Below are 24,481 nucleotides of genomic sequence, written 5' to 3'. Positions count from 1 at the left end.
GAACCCTACAATGGACAAAGGCCTAATATCTAAAATATACACAGTACTCAAAAAGTTAAAATCCTTCAAAACAAACAATCAAAAAACCAACAGCCCTCTCAACAAATGAGACTTCTCTGAAGAGGAAATGAAAATGGACAAGAGTCACATGAAAAACTACTCTACATCACTGGCCATAAAAGAAATGAAAATAAAAAAAAAATGAGATTCCACCTCAACCCAGTAAGAATGTGTATTATCAGGAAATCTAATAGTAACAAATGCTGGAGAGGATGGGGACAAAAGGAACTCTACTACATTGTTGGTGGGAATGAAAACTTGTTCAACGCCTCTGGAAAGCAGTGTGGGTGATCCTAAGAAGGCTAAACATAGAGCTCCCCTATGACCCAGCAGCCCCACTTTTGGGCATCTACCCAAAGACTACAAGCAAGACCACACTAAAGCCACCAGCACAACTATGTACATTGAAGCACAACTTGTTATCTCTAAAACATGGAACCAAACTAGATGCCCCTCAGTAGACGAGTGGATCAGGAAAATGTGGTACATATTCACAACGGAATTCTATGCCTCCATATGAAGGAATGGCATTGCCCCATTTGTAAGGAAATGGAAGCACTTGGAAAAAATCATACTAAGTAAAGCGACCCAGACCCAAAGAAACATAAACCCTATGGTGTCCCTCATAGGGAACAGCTAGTACAAGAATAGCTAGTCATGGTAGAAGACCAAAATACCCCAATAGCTGCACACATATGACCACATAAGAAGATGCCAAGTGAAATGAACCCCACATTACAGAAGCAAGAGTTATTACCGTGGGTTGTAATTATTCTCAACATGCCATGTGAACTCATACTATTTTTTTTCTCTTTTTCCTTGTCTGTTTGTTTGACAGAGTGTTTTGTCTAGTTTTGTTTCTCTTGCAGTCCTTTCCTGTGGCTGTACCCTCGCTACCACTCTATTACATCCGAGTGCCCTGGGTATTGTCTGTATGGGTAATAGAACTGGGGCAGGGAGAGGAAATACGAAAATCAAGAGACAAAGAACAAAAAGACAAACCATTCAAAAAGCAACACTTAGAAACCATTTGGTGTAAACCAAATGCACAACTCTTGGAGGGAGAGGGGAAGGGGGAGGAGGTGGGGGGGAATGAGGGAGAAGGTAACAAGTAGAACAACAAATGTACTCACTGCCTTTCATATGAATCTGTAATCCCTCTGTATCACACTTTGATTATAAAGGAAAAAAAAAGACATGTCACTGCCCAAGGATGCAGACAGCTTCCAGAGTTGTAAAAGGAACATGCAGATGTAAATATTCAAGTAAGGAAAGAAAAGAAAGACAGACATGGGACAAGATCTTACAGGCACTTAACTTTCATCAGTCAGGTATTTGATACAAGTTATTGGTGTATGTTCCATTTTAAAGGAGTCTGTGCTGTCTTCATTGATATTTCTTTAAAATGGCCTATACTTTGTAATTTGAGGTTTCATTTTGCTTTGAAATAATCTTAAAAAGTTCAAATTGATTGGAAATATAGTCATAGGTTCTCTGGATATTAAATTATATACATACAGTATAATTTAAATATAAAAGTAAGTGCAACATATTATGTATAAAATAAAATTATGTATGTGCTAGATATAAAATTTTTGAAAAGAGGGGCTGGGAATATGGCCTAGTGGCAAGAGTGACTGCCTCCTATACATGAAGCTCTTGGTTCCATTCCCCAGCACCACATATATGGAAAACGGCCAGAAGGGGCGCTGTGGCTCAGGTGGCAGAGTGCTAGCCTTGAGCGGGAAGAAGCCAGGGATGGTGCTCAGGCCCTGAGTCCAAGGCCCAGGACTGGCCAAAAAAAAAATTTTTTTTTTGAAAAGAAATAATATTTAATTTTTTTCAGTACTAGGGTTTGAGTTCAATGTTTCTTGTTTGATACACAGGCACCTTACCATTTAACCAGGCTCCAACACAATACTTAATTTTTGCAAATACAGTTTTTTAAATTTAATTTTGCTGTCAAGGTTATGTACAAAGGGGTTACAGTTACATGCGTAGGGTATTGAGTATATTTCTTGTTGAACTTGTTACCCTCAAAGGACAAAGAAATAATTTCACATAGTATATTAAAAATAACAACAATGAAACACCTCTTGTTTCTATATCTTGGAGTTCATTTTGCTTAGCATCATCTTACATAAGTACTTAGTTACTATGATCCTCTACTGGGACTGTCCTAGATATTTACTATTTACTACCAATGAGGGAAACCATGGAATCTACGTATCTTTGGGTCTGGTCACTTCACTTAATATGATTTTTTTCGAAGTCTTTCCATTTCCTTACAAATGGGGCAATCTCATTCTTTCTGATGGAAGCATAGAATTCCAATATAGTTTTAATTATAGTAAATTTAAAGAGCTATAAAAATTCCCCAAATGAAGAGACAAAGGATAAAGGCAAACCAATGCAGAGCAATACTTACAAGATAATATACTGTGAAGCAACTGTACAACTGGGGGGGCAGAGGGAATTGGGGAGGGGGAAGGTGGGAGAAAAATGAGAGAAAAGGTAACACGTTTGATAAGAAAAGTACTGACTGCCTTATGTATTAAACTGCAACCCCTCTGTACATCACTTTGATTTGATTACATCACTTTGATCACATTAATTAATTAATTAAAAAAGAACCAACCACAGGGTATTGTGAAGATTCAACGAGATATTCAACATATAATACATAGTTTTCCTAATAAATTTTATTGCTTATTATTAAAAATGTCCCTATGTTTTTATCACCTATTTATGAGAACAATATTTGGCATTTATAGTAAGATTTGAGCATTTTTAAAATCATCACTGAGAGTTATGAGGACTAGTTTGTGAATACAAGCTTGTTTCTTACCAAAATTTATGAAAATAATTTTGTCATGCACAATTTCTTCTCCTCTTTGTTTATATTGTAATTTTAAACATAAATTACAAGAACAATTTTGCCAAATCTTGTACTTTTTCATGTTCCTTCACTCTTCTATATAAGTGTAATTGTATTTATGTGTCAGGATATGGGAAAGGTTTGAAAATGCTTTAAAATTTAGGCAAGATTCTGCACTGAACTGGAGGCTCAGAGCCTTTAACAAAAGCCTTCAAAAGGAGATATTTACTCTTTGTCTTCACTCAGACCAATTGATGCTCTACAGAGAATCTCATGACTCTTACCTGTGTTCTTCAGTATAGTGGGGCTGTGGAACATTTAGTCTGATTTTATACTGTAATTCCTTTTCTATTTTGATTATCTAAAAAAATGGAATTATGATACTTTTTCTACCTATATCTAAATCTCCTTAATAAACGAAATAATAAAATGAACATAGCTTTTATGTTTTCTAAATCTGTAGCTGATAAAGCAGCTTAAAAACTAAGAGTATCGATTTGCATCTACTGCAATATTACAGCATTTAAATCTTCAGTACTACATGCAAATTAGGTTGTCATTTTTCCACTATATTTTAGATACTCAATGCCATTCAAAGAAACAATCTATGAAAGACTTATTCTGCCTGTGATATTCTGTAGGAGCAAGATATGAATATATTTACTCCTTAGCTTTTGGCTTAAAACTATGTAATATAGTGGGTTCCTTAGGACATTTTCACACATGTATACAATGAACATTGGTTATGTTCACCACCAATTACTTTGGTTTAACCTCCTTGCCCTTTGCTATTGATACATGTCCGCTTACTAAATGATTACTTTTCTATTTTCCTGTCTTAAAAAATCCAGATACCATATCGGAATGGATAAATGGATAAGAAAAAAAAGTATATATACACAGCAAAATATTTTTCAGTGATTAAAATAGATTGTAATTATGTCACTTACAGGAAATTCATCATGTTAAAGAAAGTAAGCCAAACTTAGAAGACAAATACCATATGTTTTCTCTACTTGTGTCTATGTGGGTTTCTCTATGTCCCTTTACTTGAATGTCTAAATTACTCTTAGGTCTAGGAAATTTTCTATACCTTTAGGTTGTGTCACTTTCTTTTTCCATACTATGGATTCTTAAGTTTATTGTCTTTATCACATTTCATGAGTTCTTGAAAATTTAATTACATTTTCTCTATTGTGTCTGAATTAATACTTTTTTCAATCTTGTCTTAAAACTCATGTTTGATTTTCACCATGGTTTATTATCTTGATGATGTTTTCAGTTTTTATAGAATTTGGTTTACTTATTTATTTCTAATATTTTTGGAAAATCTCAGTTTCCTTATTGAATTTCTTATCCAATGACTCCCATACTTTGAGGTATTCTTTGAGTGCTCTTTTAGGTCGTTTTAAAAAATTTTTAAATGAAGCTCATGATTTCCTTGTCCAACATTTCAACCATTTAAATGTCATGAATTTGGTTATGAGCAGTTCAAAGAGTCAGATGTCCTTGACTTTTCAAAGGGCTTGCATTTCTACATAGCAATTCATACAACTCGGGTTGGTCTGTACCTCTCCCAGCAAATTTCCCTCTGTTTCCCTCTGTGGAACAACTTGCACTTTATACTAAAGTAGATCTGTCTTCGTGCATATCAGTACAAGTCACAACTGATTCTTTGAGTTATTTCTTTTCTAGTGATGAGAGAAAAGTATGATGTTTTATTGCAGATTTGTGGATATGCAGAAAGCACCAAGTAACTCACCATCTTTTTCCTTTACACAACTGTATGTGAAATGTGGCTAATTTCTCCAGGGGAAAAATCATGTCCTACAAAATTCTTGAGTTTAGAAAACATTCAACTTGAATCACCTACATAAAAAGAGAAGATACGCTTCCTTAGTGACTCAGATTCCAGTTCCAGTTTAGTTTCTTTGGAAATGGTTGATGGTACTTAAGAGAAAACACAGAAAAATATCAAGAAAGCTTAAAGCTAATGTATAAAATGTATTACAGTAAACAATAGATTTTTAAAGAGCAAACCATGTAGTGAACATTGGTAAATTAAATTTATTTAGTGATCACTTATTCAATTTATATACCTGTCAAGATAAAACTCTTGGTTGATCTTCACACAGTAGAGTATGTAGAAAATTTGTACTTTAATCTTTCACTGTGTATGTTATCATAAAATTTTATTTACAGCATTATAATTAACCATCATATGCTTCTCATTTACATTTGAAAAACACCTTTATTAAACAAAAAATTAATTCATGCAAATTGACCTAATTTCGTTATGTAAGCTCAGTGAAAGATAAAGAATAAAATCTCTACTTCTTGCTGCATCCAATAATAAAAGAAAAAATTACTCCATGAACATGCAAAAGCCAAGAATAATTGTTAGTTGTAAATCTTGATATTCAGAGCTGGCCTTTGAAAATTTGAACTGTAAAGACACAGGGATGATGAATATTTATCTGTACTTATCTATCACCCCTAAGAAATTAAGGTTTCATTATTCAGGTTCCTTATGTTACAAGTTAATAGCAACCCTTGGGTCAATGAAAATGGGATTAAAGAAGATTTTTAGTTAAATATTCTTCAGCTTTTCTTTGCCTGTAATATCAAGGCTTTGTATCTGAAATATAAGAAGCTGTAGTCATATATATATATAATTTTGGATTTCACCTTGGAAAATTCCCTTTCTTTGTAGAGTTATTGTTTAAGAAGTAAGGCCACAAAAGGCCTTGTTGGTGGGAATGTAAACTAGTTCAGTCAATCTGGCAAGCGGTATGGAGATTCCTCAGAAGGCTAAACACAGAACTCCCCTATGACCCAGCAGCCCCACTTTTGGGTATCTATCCAAAAGACCACAAACATAATCATACTAAAGCCACAAGCACAACAATGTTCATCGCAGCACAATTTGTCATAGCTAGAATCTGGAACCAACCCAGATACTCCTCAATAGAAGAATGGATCAGGAAAATGTGGTACATATACACAATGGAATTTTATGCCTCTATCAGAAAGAATGACATTGCCCCATTTGTAAAGAAATGGAAGGACTTCGAAAAAGTTATACTAAGTGAAGTGAGCCAGACACAAAGAAACATGGACTCTATGGTCTCCCTTATAGGGAATAATTAGCACAGGTTTAGGCAAGTCACAGCAGAGGATCACAGGAGCCCAATAGCTATACCCTTACAAACACATAAGATAATACTAAGTGAAATGAACTCAATGTTATGGAAACGATTGTTATATCACAGTTGTAACTACTTTCAATGTGCCATATGTAACTGTAGCCTCTATTATTGATGATCTTCTTGTATCACCATCCTGTGGTTGTACCTACACTTTCTCTGTATCTTATCTGAGTATATTGGAAACCGGGTATACTGGTATTAGAACTAGGAAATTGGAAGGGAATGCCAAAATCGAGAGACACAGGGTAAAAAAAGACAAACAACTACAGAAGTATTACTTGCAAAACTGTTTGGTGTAAATGAACTGAATAACTCATGGTGGGGGGAGAAAAAGGGGGAGGGGGAGGGAGGAATGAGGGACGAGGTAACAAACAGTACAAGATGTGTATCCAATGCCTAATGTATGAAACTGTAACCTCTCTGTAGTTCAGTTTGATAATAATAATAGTATATATATATATATATATATATATATAAAGAAGTATGGCCACACCCCCACATGTTCCCCAAACAGTCATAGTTTCTATCTGTCTTGACACCGTCATTGTTAACAATCCTCCTTTACTTTGAACAAGTGTTAGTTTGGACAATATGACCAGGATAACTGCCTCATACTTCAATCATTCCATCAAGGGGAATCACCTTGTTCATATTGTTCAAAGTAACACACTAATTTAGGGCACTGATCTAAGAATTGTAAAAAGAAAGAAAATAGGGTGCAAAAATAAGAAACAGGATTGGTAAAACCTGAACAAGTCCCTAAGTTCAATTCTTAGCATGAAAAAAATAAAATGTAGAGAAGTTTAAAATGTACCACATGATTTTACACAAGAATATATGTCATGCTGTTCCTCAAAATAGTACGTTATATAAAATATATTCATGTTGCCCCCTACCAATGCCATATTAAATATCTTATTTAAAAAGAGGTAAAGTAAAAATCCTGAATATGCATGCATAGCCTATTAAATAAAAGAAAAGAACATTGTGTTTTTTCATTAAAACAGGTAAATTTTCTGCATTACCTTGCTTCTTTCCAGAAATGTGAAAACATGCAATGTTTATTGTTGGCAGCCTGACTTAGGTTTACTAAATTTGTTCTTTGGAAGGCAACAAATTCCGGATTTGTTAGATAAAAAGGTAAGGTGATGTTGAAATATTTTCTTGAGAAAAAAAATAAAACACATTTTGACTACAGTAATAAAAGAGCCAATTCTAAGAGTTAAATTTTCAACCATCCTTCAACCTACCCTGACCCTTATAGTTCTCAGTTCTCAATTAATTCTTGCCTGCATTCTCCCTACTTTCCCCCCCCCCCTTAATTCTTCTATGCCCCTCTCTTGGTCCCATCCTTCCTTCTTGCAAATACCAATTTCTTGGTACTTATTTTGTTGGATTTTGAGTTAGTCTTTTTAAAGAATTACATTATTTGTGCTCTCCATAGTCTATTCTACTGCCATTAATTCATTTGTTGTTGTTTTTTTGGTGGGGGGAGTATTTTTGTTTTGCCACTCGTGGGGCTTGAACTCAGGCCCTGGGAACTATCTCTGAACTTCTTTTCCTCAAGGATAGCATTATACCACTTGAGCCACAGCTCCTTTTCTGGCTTTTTCTGTTTATGTTGTACTAAGAAATTGAATCCTGGGCTTCATGCATGTTAGGCAAGCACTCAACTGTTGGGGACTGTTTTGGCCTTGGTGGAGGAAGGGCGCCAAGAGCGAGACACTGCCCTTTCCCCAGCCTTGGGACAGTGTGGGAGGGAGCCCCTCCCACCTTTCCGCCTCAACTGTAAAATAAGCCCCCCGCCCCTCGGGAGGCGAACACATGCATGCCACCATGATAGGGTTGTCCAGCCCACAAAGGAAGTTCTATGACCTCACTTGAGAGGTAGCCCAGTCAGCCAATCAGTCAGTCACCCCAAGTCCTTCCCCTTCCGCCTTTGTCATCGTAATAAATTTCTCTGGCCCACCTTCTGGGGGCTGAGATGCATCCCACCATCGCGGCATTTCCCTGAAGTCTTCTTCCTGAGTCAGTAGGGGCTGGCGATGAAGAGGACTTCAGCATCCCACTCCAGCTTAGAGCAGTCTGGTAATGGTTCAGGCATTTCCCTGGGAGATGAAGGGGAAAGGGTCCTCAGAGGCCCAACATATTCTCCCCCAGAAGATTGGGGGAGAAGGGGGTCCGGAACCCCCCACCATAGGGATCCATCAGATCCCTACACTCAACCACTAAGCCACATTCCCAACACCCATTAATTCAATTTTTAATGACTTGTGTACCATACAGTATAATTTATATGCACATTCTAGCAACCACAAATAAAGGAAACCATGTAACCTGTGTATCTCTGGGTCTGGCTTACTTTGCTTAATATCACTTTTTCTAAGTCTCTCATTTCCTTACATGTGGTACAATGTCATTTTTTCTGATGGACGAGTAGAATTACATTGTATTGTATGCCTATAATTAAGATAAATAAGGGAAGGGGTAGGTTGAAAGGAGTTTCATTGACTTTTGGTGAGATTCCAGTAGGCATTCCTGCCACAGGACTGTGATATAAAGGGCTCTGTTGGCTGGGTGAATCAGATTTCCAATTATATTTTCACTATCAACATCATCATTTTTGGTGAGTTTCTTAATAATGGAAAAGATGTATTTCCATGAACACATGCATATACATATATATGCATGCATGCACACACACACACACACACACACACATACACACACACACCATCAAAGAAAGAGAGCTTCTGGTTCATTTAATTATAATTTCCAGTGAACCTTTATAGAGGTGAAGGCTCTGTGCATCATCAAATCAAAATCCATACAGATCAACATACCTTATGTTGCCAACTAATCTTCTGATGTCATGAATAGAAGATACTCCTAAAATGTTGCCTAAAAAGGGAAGACTTTAGATTTGAGAAGTTTTTTTCTTAATATTAAAAGGTATCTTCACTAGAAGAACTTACTCAAAGTATTTGTATCTTTAGAAGAAAACATTCAACTGGTACATGAGCCCATTATAAAAAAATCATAACATGTGTTAGATAAAGCACTGTCCAAGTGTCAATGAATACTATCTCTGAGCTTTTTGTTGCCAGTTTCCCAAACAAATCTGGTTAAGGAACTGTCACATAGAGTTTCATGTACTCCTTTCCAGGAATGATTTTGAAAATATTTCAAGGGTAAGACCTAGTACTATTGTGGAATTTCAGCCCTATGAACTGTCTTAGCAATCTGTGTAAGAGAAAGTAGAGTACATGATAAATTATTGCTATAGTCTTATTGACAAGCTAATATTTATAGGAAAATGGAGGAAACAAAAATGTATTACTTTCTTTGGACTGAATTTGAAAATATGAGTTTAAAAAAAGCTTCTACTATTGGTGATGTTCTTGTATCACCTTCCTGTGTTTGTATCTACACTATCTCTGTAATCTTATCTGAGTATATTGGAAACCATGTATACTGGTATTAGAACTAGGAAATTGAAAGGGAATACCAAAATTGAGAGACACAGAGTAAAAAAAGAGAAACAACTACAAAAGCAATACTTGCAAAACTGTTTGGTGTAAGTGAACTGAACACCTCAGGGGGCGAAAGGGTAAAGGGGAGGGGGGAGGAGGGTATGAGGGACAAGGTAACAAACAGTACAAGAAATGTATCCAATGCCTAACGTATGAAACTGTAACCTCTCTGTACATCAGTTTGATAATAAAAATTTGAAAAAAAAGGTAATATAGATGTATAAAAGAAAAAGTAAGAGGTTTTACAATTTTGAGGAAAAGTAAGAGGTTTTACATTTGTAACTAGTCTAGAATAAAAATTTGGTACATTAGATGAGTGACTTGAACTTTTCATTATTTAAAATTTAAGAGAAAGAAAAAAAGAAATCTATCAACAACTGCAAACATGTCAAAAAGTTATCTCTTCCCCAAAATAATAAACTCTAAAATCAAATTACAAAAGTATTGTAAGAGGAGATAAATAATTAATAGATCAAGGCAACTAAAGTATAGGCTTGAAAAGAAATAAAGAGAATTATAAGTGTGAGTTTAGCTATGTTAGAGCAAGAAAACACATGAATAAGAGACAACATGCTCTTGGATGGGTTGCAAATGGACAAAGAAAGCAATACTGAATGAATAATCAATGAAGAAATCATGGAGTCTGGGAAGTCAGCGGAGGAGCAGCAGAGCCCTAGCTAAGCTCTCTCCGACACCATAGTTTTATCACTCCAGAGAAACTTTTACTCCTAGAAAGACAGCCAAGTAAGTTATAACAGTACAGGGATTCTGGCCAGGAAGGAAAAATCGACTTTTCTGTCCTGAAAACACAGATTTGAGATCTAGGCGTCTTCTCACCACCACGCCAGTGCCGGCACCAGCACAGCGTCCAACCTTCCAGGCACCTAAAGCACACAACGGTGACCAGGAAGAAATCCACCAGAAGGCAGCAGACAGATGTGGATCGCAGGTTGGAAACAGACCAACTGAAATTGCAGACAAAGCGTGAGTACCCCACAAAAGACATTTTCACTCCCGCCCACAGAGCAGCTTCTGGAACCTAGCCCTACCCTCACTGCCAGAGCAAAGGGCCATATTTGACACTGGCATAGGATCAGACCAGACTGGAACTAAAGCAGGCCTGGGGAAAGTGAGGACAAAGGGCCATCTTTGAAAAGGGAAAGAGGGACCAACAAGTGAGGCCAGCTCTGCCCAGGAGAATGACCCCTGGCCAGGCAGGAGGCTCATCCCAGGCCGCAGATCACACACTCAGGTGAACTCAGCCAGAGGTGCTCCACCCTGACTGCTGGAGTTTCTAAATTAAAACAAAAGTGGTGAGCAGCTACCGGTGGCATGGAACAACCAGATGGGAGAATAAACAGTTCCTGAGATGGATAAATCGTCCCATCACAGAGGAAGCCCAATTCCCAGCCCAAAACGTAGCTGAATCCCATAGCCAGCTCTGCCCAGGAGGCTGCCCAGGAGGTAGGAGCCTCCCCCAGGCAAGCGACTCTCACCCAGGTAAACCTGGCCAGAGGCACCCCGCCCTGCTGAGTCCACAGTCTATTCAAAGCCAGGAATTAAAGGCAGCAAACCCCACAGCTGATGGGAGGAGACATAGTTCCCAAGACTATTCATTTCCCCTATCTACAGAGGACATTCAAGTCTTACCTGCAAGCTGTGGGAAGCACAGAGCCCCAGGATTTCACTAACAGTGGTTTAGGGTCAAAGCAGATCCACCCCCTGCAAACTGAAAGCAAGTCAATCCAGCCAAACAGCAAAGTAGACTGCAGGCCATCACAAGGAAACCAGAGAATGTAGAAAGTCCACCTGAACAAGAAAGACTCCATTTTTTTTAATTAAACTTTTTTTCATTTCTGAGACATCGTTAGTTGTTTTTTTTTTTTTCCATTTTTATTTGTTTATTTTATTGGTGTTTTTTGTTTTGTTTTTCTGGGCTTTTTTGATAATTTTTTTGTATTTTGTGCATTTGTCTTCCAGTACTTTTTCCTTTTTTCTCTCTTCACATTTTGTTTCTTTAAAATTACTTTCCTATGACTAACACCTTCACTCTTTCCTGCTAACTCTCCATTGTCTATCATTTCAACCTTGTTTTTTCTACTGATTCTACTCTTCTCCACATTTCCAAGTCACCGAAACTAAAACAAAATCATCACCCCGCCCCCATAAATTTTACTCTATTTTCTTCACTACCTCTAACTTACCCTCCTGATTTACTTCCAGGACCTCCAGATTCCACTGCCCTTTGGTTATTCGATAGAGGGTATCCCTGTTCAAGCCAAGTAAATGTTGGACTGGTTCAGCCAGTCCAAAAAGAACTTAATATAAGAACAAAATTGCTCATAGGGTTGTAACAGTACATAAGTAACAACTGAATACAGGGCTCAGTGTTGGTTGTTTTATTGAAATTGTACTCTTTAGGAACACCAAATCTAGTTTTATATAAAGGTATATAAGGTATCTATCTGTATATAATTGTGAATTTCTAAGATTTACACAACAGTGCTTGGTAAGCTCTGCTTTGGCTCACAGGTGCTTGTAGATTGGCGTTCCTAATCAAAATGGGCAGAAGAAACACAAGAAGGATGGCAAAAAATGGAGTCTTATCTCCCACTCAAAACAAGCAGGAAGCAGAGCAGTCAGTCAAAGACATAGAAGAGAAACCTCAAAATGCTCTACAAAGTCTACTGATAAACATGTTAAATGAAAAGTTTGAATCAATTCAGCAATCCTTCAATAAAGTAATAGACAATTTCATGGCCTCGACAAATAGAAATATAAATGAACTTCAAGAGTCAAATGAAAAGATAGTTACCCAACTAAAAGATTTGAGAGACAGCACTCAAAACCATATTAATGAGGTAAAGAAGTTCATGCAGGACCTAAGAGATAATTATAGCAAGGACATGGAAATCATCAGGAAAGACCAGTCAGAAGGAAAAGAGATTTGAAATCAAGTAGCTAGCCTACAGTCCTGTCTACCTGAAGCAGAGGATTGAATCACAGGAGCTGAAGATTTCCTAGAAACTATGGAGAAAAATCAACAAGCAAGACAAAACCAATCCGATCAACAATCAGATCATCCAGGAGCTGCAAGACACAATCAGGAAGCCCAATTTAAGGATAATAGGTATTGAGGAAAACTTAGAGAAAGAAGTAAATGGAATAGGCAACCTATTTAACTGAATATTAGCCAAGAACTCCCCAAATATCCAGAAGGATAGGCCTATACAGACACAAGAAGTATTTAAAAGCCCAAACCCACCAGACAAGAATAGGACATCCCATCGACACAAGGTGATCAAAACAGGAACAATAGAGTCCAAGGAAAGAACCCTTAAAGCTGTTAGGGAGAATAAAATAATTACATATAAAGAAAAAGCAATCAGAATTACCCCAGACATCCCAGTAGAGACCATGAAAGCAAGGAGAGTCTGGAATAAAGTATGCCAAACCCTAAATAAAAATAACTATCAACAATATCAAGAATACTGTACCCAACTAAACTCTCATTCATAGCCGAAGGACAAATAAAAGTCTTCCACAGTAAGGAAAAACTGAAACAATATATCTCCACCAAACCAGCTTTACAGAAAATTCTTAAAGATGTACTACACAGGGAAAATAAACAAGATCAAAATACATACAGAGAAATGAACCCTAAATAGAAAACCAGAATAATAGATCAAGACTTGGGAAGACACAGCATTTAACAAGATTGGGTAAAGAAAGGAACAAACAATCATCTCTCAAACCGAACTCTCAACATTAATGGACTTAATTCTCCAATTACATGACATAAGCTCATAAGTTGGATCAAAAATCGAGATCCATCTTTCTGCTGCCACCAAGAGACACATCTATCCAGCAAAAGCAAACATCTTCTGAAAGGCTGGAATCAAATCTACCAAGCAAACAGCCCCCATAAGCAGGCAAGAGTTGCAATCCTAGTGTCAGATAAAATTGACTTCAAATTAAAAATGGTAAGAAGAGACAAAAAGGTTACTACATACTAATAAAGGGATCTCTCCTACAGGAGGATATAACCATCCTAAATATCTACACACCAAATACAGGAGCACCCAACTTCATCAAACAAACACTACTGGCTCTAAAATCACTCATAGAACCAAACACATTCAGATTTGGGGACTTTAACACTTCACTGTCATTTCTGGACAGATCAACATGCCAAAACTGAACAAAGAAACCACCTAGACTTAACCGACACCTACAGAATATTCCATCCAGCAACACCAGAATACACATTCTTTTCAGAAGCACATGGAACATTCTCCAAAATAGATCACATCTTAGGGCACAAAGAAAATCTGTACAAATTCAGAAGTATCAAAATCATTCCCTGCATTCCCTCAGACCACAATGGAATAAAATTAGAGATCAACTCAAACAGCCACCACAGCAAATCCTACAAATCATGGAGACTAAACAACACACTGCTGACCCATCAGTGGGTCATTGAAGAAATTAGAACAGAAATTCAAATGTTTATGGAATTCAATCAAGATGAGGACACAAAGTACCAGCTCCTTTGGGACACAGCAAAGGTAGTACTCAGAGGAAAATTTATATCTCTGAGTGCATACACCAACAAACTGGAGAAACAGCAACCCCACAACTTAAGGAAGCACCTTAATCTCTCTGAAAGGGAACAACAAGCCAAACCCCAATAGACGGAAGCAAATAATTAAAATCATATCCGAATTAAATGAATTAGAGAGAAAAAATGGAAAGAATCAACAAAACAAAGAGTTGGTTCTTTGAAAAAATTAACAAGACAGACAAACTCCTATGAAACCTGACCAAAAAACGAAGGCAGCACACTCAAATAAACAAGATCAGATGAAACAGGTGTCGTCACCACAGAAATAACCAAAATCTGAACACAATATGGGACTATTTTGCAAAACTTTATGCCAACAAATTCGAGAACTTGGAAGAAATGAATGATTTCATAGAGAAAATTGATATTCCCAAACTCAAAAATGAAGATTTAAACCTTCTAAATAGACCCATATCCATCCAGCATTGAAATAGAAAAGGCAGTAAGTAATCTCCCATCCAAGAAAAGCCCACGTCCAGATGGATTCACATCAGAATTCTACAAGGCCTTCAAAGCAGAACTCACACCAATATTTCTCAAACTCTTCTATGAGATTGAAAGAGAAAGTTTACTACCAGACACATTCTATGCAGTCAGTATAACCCTAACCCCAAACCCAGGCAAGGACTCATCATGGAAAGAGAACTACAGACCGTTTTCCGTGAAGAACATACATGCAAAAATTTTCAGCAAAATTCTGGCCAATCTACTTCAACAGGTCATCAAAAAAGTCATACACCATGACCAAACTGGATTCATCCCAGGGATGCAAAGTTGGTTCAATATATGCTGGTCAATTAATGTAATCCACCACATCAACTGTAGCAAGGAAAAGAACCACATAATTATAGCAAGCAGAAAAGGCATTTGATAAAATCCAGCACCCATTTATGATAAAAGCCCTGGAAAATTGGGATACCTAGGAACACTCCTGTATATAATAAAGGCTGTTTATGACAAACCAACAGCAAGCATGATTCTAAATGATGAAAAGCTAAAGCCATTCCCTTTAAAACCAAGAGCAAGACAGGGATGTCAAATCTTTCCCCTCTTCTTCAACATAGTAATAGAATTTCTAGCCAGAAAAATTAGGCAAGAAGAAAACATAAAGGGGATCTGAATAGGAAAAGATGAAGCTAAACTTTCTCTCTTCTCAGATGGCATTATCCTATACCTAAAGAACTCCATAGAGTCTACTCCCAAGCTACTAGAGCTGATCCAAAACTTTGGGAAAGTTGCAGGATACAAAGATTCAGAAGTGCTACAAATCAAAGAAAGGATGGAAAAATGGGACTGCATCAAACTGCAGAGCTTCTGCAGGGCAAAGGACATAGCTCTCAAGATAAACAGAAAGCACACAGATTGCGAAAAGATCTTTACCGGCCATACAATGGACAAAGGCCTCATATTTAAAATATATGCAGAACTAAAAAAATTAAATTCCTCCAATACAAAACCACAAAGATCCAATAGTCCCCTCAGCAAGTGGGCTAAAGACTTAAAAACAGACTTCTCTGATGAGGAAATGAGAATGGCCAAAAGACATATGAAAAAGTGCTGTACATCACTGGCCAACAAAGAAATGCAAATCAAAACAACATTGACGTTCCATCTCACCCCAGTAAGAATGTCCTACCTCAAGAAAAGTAAAATAATAAATTTTGGAGGGGATGTGGCCAAAAGGGAACACTATGTAATTGTTGGTGGGAATGTAAACTGGTTCATCCACTCTGAAAAGTAGTATGGAGATTCTTTAGAAGGCTCAATATAGAGATCCCCTGTGACCCAGCAGCCCCACTTTTGGGTATTTATCCAAAAGACCACAAACATAATCACACTAAAGCCACCAACACAACAATGTTCATCGCAGCACAATTTCTCATAGCTACAATATGGAACCAACCCAGATGCCACTCAGTAGATGAATGGATCAGGAAAAAGTGGTACATATACACAGTGGAATTTTATGCCTCTATAAGGAAGAATGACATTGCCCCATTTGTAAGGAAATGGAAGGACTTGGAAAAAATATACTAAGTGAAGTGAGCCAGACTCAAAGAAACATGGACTCTATGGTCTCCCTCATAGGGAATAATTAGGACAGGTTTAGGCTAGTCGCAGCAGAGGATCACAAGAGCCCAATAGCTATGCCCTTATGAACACATAAGAATATGCTATGTGAAATGAACTCCATTTTATGGAAACAACTGTTATATCACTATTGTACTTATTTTCAACATGCCATGTGAAACCGTAGCTTCTATTGTTGATGATCCTCTTGTATCCCTTTCCTGTTGTTGTACCTGCACTATCATTGTATCTTATATGAGTACATCGGAAACTGTGTATACTGGTATTAGAAGTAAGAAGGTAAAAGGGAATACCAAAATTGAGAGACACCGGTTAAGATGACAAATGACTATAAAAGCAATGGTTGCAACACTGTTTGGGGTAAACCAACTGAACAACTCATGTGGGGAGAGGGATAGCGAGAGGGGCGTTTGGGGAATGAGGGAGGAGGTAACAAACAGTACAAGAAATGTATCCAATGCCTAATGTATGAAACTGTAACCTCTCTGTACATCACTTTGACAATTAAAAAAGAAGTGTAGATGATATATAATTTAATTTTTGTTTCACATGAAATGATTCAAAATAAGGGAAAAAATCACATGTGAGCTTGACAAGAAGGAAAATGTTACAAGAATGTTATATTATTAGTTTCATTTTATATAAAGAACTGAAATTCAGAGGTGAGATGATTTGCTAAAGTTCTATGAATACAAAATGAGTGTGGACTCACCTCATCCTCACTGCAAATGTAATAGAGAAAAGTGAGATAGTAGGCTGGGAATATTTCCTAGTTGCAAGAGTGCTTGCCTCTCATACATGAAGCCCTGGGTTTGATTCCCAAGCACCAAATATATAGAAAACAACCAGAAATGGCGCTGTGGCTCAAGTGGCGGAGTGCTAGCCTTGAGCAAAAATAAGCCAAGGACAGTGCTTAGGCACTGAGTCCAAGGCCCAGGACTGGCAAAAAAAAAGAAAAAGAAAAAGAAAAAAGAGAAAAAAAAGAAAAAGAAAAAGATAAGTGAAATACTAACCCCTAATCGACATTCAGACACACTAGGAAGGAGAATGATCTAACCTATGAGATGAATAGAAATCTAAAAGAACTCAGTGTTCTGTAAATATATCACAGTTGATTCTGTTAGCTGCTAGGTAGAAACTTTAAGGGACAAATTCCTCCACTTGCGGAGGTTTAAAAAAGAAGAAAGGAAAAACGGCTGCCACGTTAAATGACTGTTAGAATTCCTTCAAATGAGGCTTTTTGTTGTTGTTTGTTTGTTTCAGATAAGGCCCTCCAGGGAAAACCTTCAGGCCCAGCTTAACTTCCTGAGTCACTCTTCTGAGTGACCCACAATAAACATTTTTCATTATAATTATATTGATGCTAAATTCTCCATTCAGGAGACATTTCTGTCCACCATTTTTGAACATTTGATATGGAAAAATCATGATCTCCAACTGAGCATGCTCAGGAATCTGATTGTCTTTGCCTGTTAACATGAGTATATTATGGGAGTTATTCTACTTTCTGTCCTTATATGATGTAAGAAACTTGTATTCATTCTTTTATCTTCTTATGCTTTCAGTTCTACATATATAATGTATCAAATCTATCCTCTTTGGTTACAATTCTATTTGGGGAGAAAATTTTATAATCTACCATGTGTTTTAATGTCCTCTTAAGTCAATAAGAAATGAAGTGCTAGTTCATTTATGATTCTTCAGTAATAAATATCTCAAAGTAATTGTTTTAAAACAAGAACTAGCTATCTGCTGGAAATTCCAAAGTGTAAATGAATACTGTCTTTCAAAAATAGTCAGAAATAGTAAGACAAAGGGTGAAACAATTCAGAAGCTCAACCCAGTAGACACTGCACTACAACTCAGGGGAGAGGGCAGGCAGGAGGGGAAAATGTAGGAGAGAATGAGGGAGGGGTGACACTCCTCAGGAGAAAGAGTACTTATATGTTTTATGTAACTGTAACCCTTCTTCTGTACATCATCGTTACAAGAAAACTTTTTAAAACAAAGAAAAAATAGTCAAGACGAAAAAAAAATAGCCAAAAATAATTCTAAAATAGCCAAGAAGGTAAGAGTCTCTATTTTCTCACATTCAGTGCAGTGCGTGGCTTTAAGATACGCTGCCTCACTGAAGCCTTGTAATTATCTGGGTAGAAGATTTCTAAGACTAAGAGTCTAAAGTTAAGACATGTTTAAAATTACCAGGGCCCAAATAACATGAACACATTAAAAGTATCCTTGCTAACTACTTACTTGCCTAAGATTGTAACAAGTTCCTTAAATACCCCCAACCTATACTTTTCTTTATTACAAAACAGGGATAAGTACAAAATCTAATTCCTAAAAAATATGATGAGTATCTATGTTACTTCAATGCTCAATATTACAAAGTGTATTAACAATTCATACTAAAGAGAAAAGTTGCCTTTTTAGATAGAACACTGTCTTGGGTTCTTTAGATACTTTTCTGTTTGACTGCTTTTCCCTATGTAAACACTTACTCCTAGGGAGCTCTGGACAGATGGGGAAAGCCCCTCATCCTAAAGCTTTCATTATATCAAAACTGAGCAAGGGTCAAATAAGGATAAAAGTATCAGGTGTTAATAGATAAATATTCCCTGATGGAAGCAGCTGAATGTCCAACATAAACTACTGTGGGATTATGGCATGCCTGAGCGGACCTGAGCAAGACACATTTTTTTTTTCCTGTGAGCCTAAGAGATTAAAAAAAATCTTGTTCTGAAGACAAATGTTCACCCTACATGAGTAGCTTTCCCACAGTGAAGACAAAACTTTACCCAGAAAATTTCCCATAAGTACAAACTATCCTTCAATACAGGCTCAGAGACAGAGGATACTTTCTTAGTCTCAAGTGTGTGACATTTTTGGAGTGCTGAGTGGTGGTTGAAAAAGGAAATCTAACGAGAAACTCCGGGACTGAGTACTATCCCTGAATTCTGTTGCTCAAGGCTAGTGCTCTACCTCTTGAGCCACATCTCCACTTTGAGCTTTTTAGTGCTTAAGTAGAGATGAGAGTCTCATAGACTTTCCTGCCTGAGCTGGTTTTGAACAATGATGTTCAGATTGTTATTCTCTTCCTAAAGTTTTTACTTTTTAAAATAATAAAATATTTTTTAAAGTCTAAAGAACTTTTGTCGTTTATATTTTTATTTCTTTTACCCTCTTACTTGATGAGCTGAGAAACCCATTCAAAGTAAATCTATTTTTCTACCAAAAGAAAACAGATGTTTGTCTACGGCCATACCACCCTGAACGTGCCCAATCTCATCTGATCTTGGAAGCTAAGCAGGGTCGGGCCTGGTTAGTACTTAAGACGGGAGAAAACAGATGTTTGTTAGTATTGGGAAATTGTGAGATAAGCAAGTGCAGGTAACTTAAATATGCTTGTCTTTGATTATTTTTAATATACTGGCAACAAAATGAATCAATGAGAGTTTCATTTAGACTTCAATATTTTTCCTAAAAAAAAGTGAGAGAAGGAGTGGGTTGGGAGGGATGAGTGAGAATGCTGAAAGAGGTGACATTGATTAATATGTATTGCGCTCATGTATTTTTGAATGAAAACTCCCTTTTACAACTACTCAAAGAAAATGAAAATATTAAAAATAAGAAATATTTTGGGCTAGGAATGTGGCTTAGCAATGCAGTGACTGCCTAGCATGCATGAAGCACTGGATTCAATTCTTCAGTACCACATAAACAAAAATATCCAGAAGTGGCACTGTGGCCCAAGTGGAAGAGTACTAGCCTTGAGCAAAAAGAAGCCAGGACAGTGCTCAGGCCATCAGCTCAAGCCCCAAGACTGGGAAAAATAAGAAATCTTTTAAAAATATTTTAGAGGATACATGATAGCAAAATTAAAGATTCCAGAGTTTGCATAAGATAAATTACTTATAGCAAAATGCAAAATTCTTAAGTTATGGAAGCAGCTTAGATACCCGGAAAATTCTAAATCAATCAGGAAAATGTGGTATAAATGTATACCATGAAATTTTATTCATCCATCAAGAAGAAGAATATGTTATTTGTAGGAAAATGGATGGACCTAGGAAAAGTCATATTGGATGATGTAAGCCAGGCTTCAATTTTGTTTTTTCTCATATATAGAAGATGGATCAAAATATAGACACATATATTACATATGTAGGTACATATATTACATACATGATCAAATTGATTAATGAATAATACACATAGGAGTGAGATTCCATAATTTAAATTATATGATCATTTATCAGACAGTTAACAACATAAAACCAAGAAATGTAAACATGTTTAACTGAGGAGCGGTAGGAATGAAAAGGAATGGGCAGAATGGAAAGACAAAAGAAACTAGATATCAATTCATGTTTATTTGACTTTTGCTTTCTATGTGGAATGATGATATCACTTAAAAATGCAATTTCTTTCATAGAATTTTACTGCAGAAGAGAAGGAATTTCAGTGAAGAGCAAACAACTTATATGGATAATGATTATCTTAAATGTTTACTAATTCACACATAATAATTACAACAATATAATTCATATTTTGAAAAGCATGAAATTCAGGCATAGAGATAGTAAGTTATTTGCCCCAAATTACAATGTCTGGAAAATGTTGGCCCAATCTGGCTCACCCACTCATTAGATTTCAAGTTTCATGATCTAAATGAAAATACTCTGATTTTCCAGAAGAATAAATTTGAATCAGTGACTGGAACATCAATTCAAAAGATATGAAATTCCAAATTAAGATTCCTGGAAAAATATGAAAGGAAATAATAGATCACTTATATTCATTTCTCAACATAATTGCAATAGAAAGGCTATGTAAAATGATCAAAATAAAGGAGTTTCCCATGGCATATTTCTTTGGAGGTAGTCTACTATCTAATATAGCGTTGTGTCTTAGGAAGTGTTTGCCTTGCAAGTGGAAATTTAGGAGAAGCCCTTGAAAAGTTGATATGTAAGCCCTATTTCCAGGGCTAATAGTGCCATAGAGAAATAAAAGCCAAGTTCAGGGCAAGATTGAGAGTTCACTGTGGAAGGTTTCTTTCACTTCTGCCAGCCAGCCAGAGGGAGGAATGCTAGATACTGTTCATGACTGTTAAAAAAAATCACTCTTCTTAGGAGTGCCCAGCCAGAACAAGGGAGATGACAGATAATGTGCTCTGTAGAGCACTCCCAAGGAAGATAGAAAGCTTCTGAAGCTGCATATCGAAGTGTGAAGCACTTAATACCGTAGGAAGCAAACTATGCCTCATAAAAAGAGAGAAGAGAGGAAGAATGCAGTAAATACATTTCCTTCTGTTCTGTTTCCAGCACACTGTTCTAAATATCCAGAGACTCAGGGACATCTGTCAGCTAAGTCCTCACTACGCAAAACCCAAAGTTTGGACCAGATTAATAAGGTCCCACCACCGGTTTATATGCTTCTCTTCCTTCCCAAATCATTTTCTTTTTGTTACTACCAATAACATCATAGTTTGAAACTGCATCTCAGCCTGTTTGCAATAAAAAACAAGCTATGCCAGCATTGGTTTGAGACTTTCAAAGATTTTCCCTGTGATCAGGAGTTGCAGTAGGTGTAGAAGTTTGTTAGCCTGTACATTTAAAGGTTTAGCTTCTGGTTGGATTTATCAGTAATAAAACTGCCAATTTAATTTCAACTTGATTATAGTCAATCTTTCCATCAGTCTCAAATACAGTAAGAAAACAACATACATAGTCATTATTATCTTTCTTTTTCTTTAATTCACTTATTTATCTACTTATTTTGCCAATATTGAGGCTTGAACTCAGGGACTTATGCTTGCTTACTTAGCTGGCACTCTAACTGTTAGACCATGCCTCCAATATGTTTTTTTGTTCAATATTTTGGAGATGGAGTCTCTCAGACTTTTCTGTCTGGGCTGGCTTTAAATCAAGATTCTCTGGATTAGTCTCCTGAGTAGCTAGGATTAAAAGCTTATGTCACTTGCATTGGATGGGAAAATAATCCTTGTTAGATTTCATGTGACTAAAATGACATGAAAGAATTGAAACAAGAAAACAAAGGTAAGGACATAGCTGACAAACATACTAGCTCATTAAAACAAAACTCTCTGGAGGTGAAATATTTCAATGAAAATTATAAGCAAATATTAGAAACTAAATCCTCTGAGGCATGGTGTTTAATTAAAAGGTAACTACAACTCAGTATGCTTCCAATCACTAAGTTTTATCTTCTCAATTCCATGTAATTGTCATTAGATGATAGAGGAGGACCTAGAGTTGAAGAATATGGAAAATTACAGACCATACAGCCTGTAATTATATAATTGTCTTTGGCATTATATGTTTTCTGAAAAGGAAGTTATAAGGTGTTCTCTGCTTCCATTGGAAGTGTAACTGTGTGAAGGATAAAAGTAATTAAAAGTAATCTGTCTCCACGGTGTGTGTGTGTGTGTGTGTGTGTGTGTGTGTGTGTGTGTGTATTGTTTTGTTATATAGAGATTAAATAAGATTTTCTAATCATTTTCATATTCAGAGTGAATAGATAAGATAGTGGAATAGAAGATACTAAAATCAAAGTATTTTGTTTACGATTACAAAATGATTAAAATAACCAAATGATTATTTCAACTACAAACTTGTCTCACTTTCGAGGCCATAACTGTATATCAAGCATTTCACCTAGTACATACCCAAACACAAATACACCCCCCTCCCCCACATAAACACACACTCCACTGGTGAAACTCTCAATCATTTTATCTCCATTTCGCAGGAGAGGAAACTGAGATAGTAATCAGTTAAATGTCTTGTTCAAGTTTATGCAGGAAGCCAAGATTCATGTTGAATTCTCTGGCTGCAGTGTTTAGGTTACTTGTCTTTTGCTTAAAATCAGTCACTAAAAAATTGTTCATATTCTCAAGAAAAAATTGCCAGTAGGTTTACCATGAAATTCAAAATAATTTAGGTTTATCTTAGAGACAGAAATGTCTAAGAATTTCTCATGGAAGCTTCAACTTCTTCTTAACCATATGATCCACTTCTAAAACAACCACCAAGTAGAAACTTACCTCTTTTAGTCTATTTTTTTAATTATCTATCATGTTCCATGATTCTACCTAAAGCATAGTAAGTAATTACAAAAAGTCACAATGTCTAAAAGTAAGATATTTGCTAAATAAATGTAATATAGAATACTAAAAAGCCATAACAAATATAAAAATAATGAAATGTCAATATTTAAGTGGTATATTGCCAAAAATTTACAAACTACCTGGTTGAAATGCTAAATGTTTATGTTCTTCACATATGTAGAAGTTGTCACCCTCAATGTGATATGTTTTGTTTTATTTTGCGCTTGTCCTAGGCTTGAACACAGGACCAGGACATTCTCCCGGAGCTTTTTTGCTCAAGGCTGGCTGCTTTACCATATGAGCCACAGCTTGATTTCTGGCTTTTTGGTAGTTAATTAGGGGTAAGATTCTTATGGACTTTCCTTCTGTTGTATGAAAGTGTAGTGACGTGTTTTTTAGTGGGGAGGAATATCAGTTTATGTGTACATGATGTATGTGGAAACAACATACACATACACACAAAAACGTATACTATAAAATGTATCCAATTGTTTATCACTAATGGATCTATATGTTGTTCTTTGTTTCTTAGAAACTTTCTATGCTTTCTTAAATTTTATAAAGTATATAAATTCTTTAAAAGCAGAAAGACAAGGATTAAAAACTAGACAATTTAAAATTCTTTAAATTGATAAATATTTACTTCTTGATGAACTATTAATTCACAATGGTATAAGCAAGCCTTTATGTCTCAGAGGAATTCATCATAATGATTCTAAAAGCACATGTCAGAAAACCTATTAGTATTCTTGCTCTGCTTTTTGCTCATGTCTTTTCATCTGGCCATACCTGAGGGAACTATCAGCTACAGGCAGTGCATATCCAAATTGTTTACCTGTGCTACAGTAAATTTTCATAAAGACTGCACTTGACAATAAATAATCCTGAACATCAACAGGAGCTTGTTTCTGTGATGTTGCTATGGTATCAGTAGTGATTCATTGATTTAATCATGCT

The sequence above is a fragment of the Perognathus longimembris genome, chromosome 12 (assembly GCF_023159225.1).
Source record: "Perognathus longimembris pacificus isolate PPM17 chromosome 12, ASM2315922v1, whole genome shotgun sequence".
Classification (NCBI taxonomy): Eukaryota; Metazoa; Chordata; class Mammalia; order Rodentia; family Heteromyidae; genus Perognathus; species Perognathus longimembris.
The sequence above is the reverse complement of the archived record's forward strand: the minus strand, read 5'-3'. Positions refer to the sequence as shown.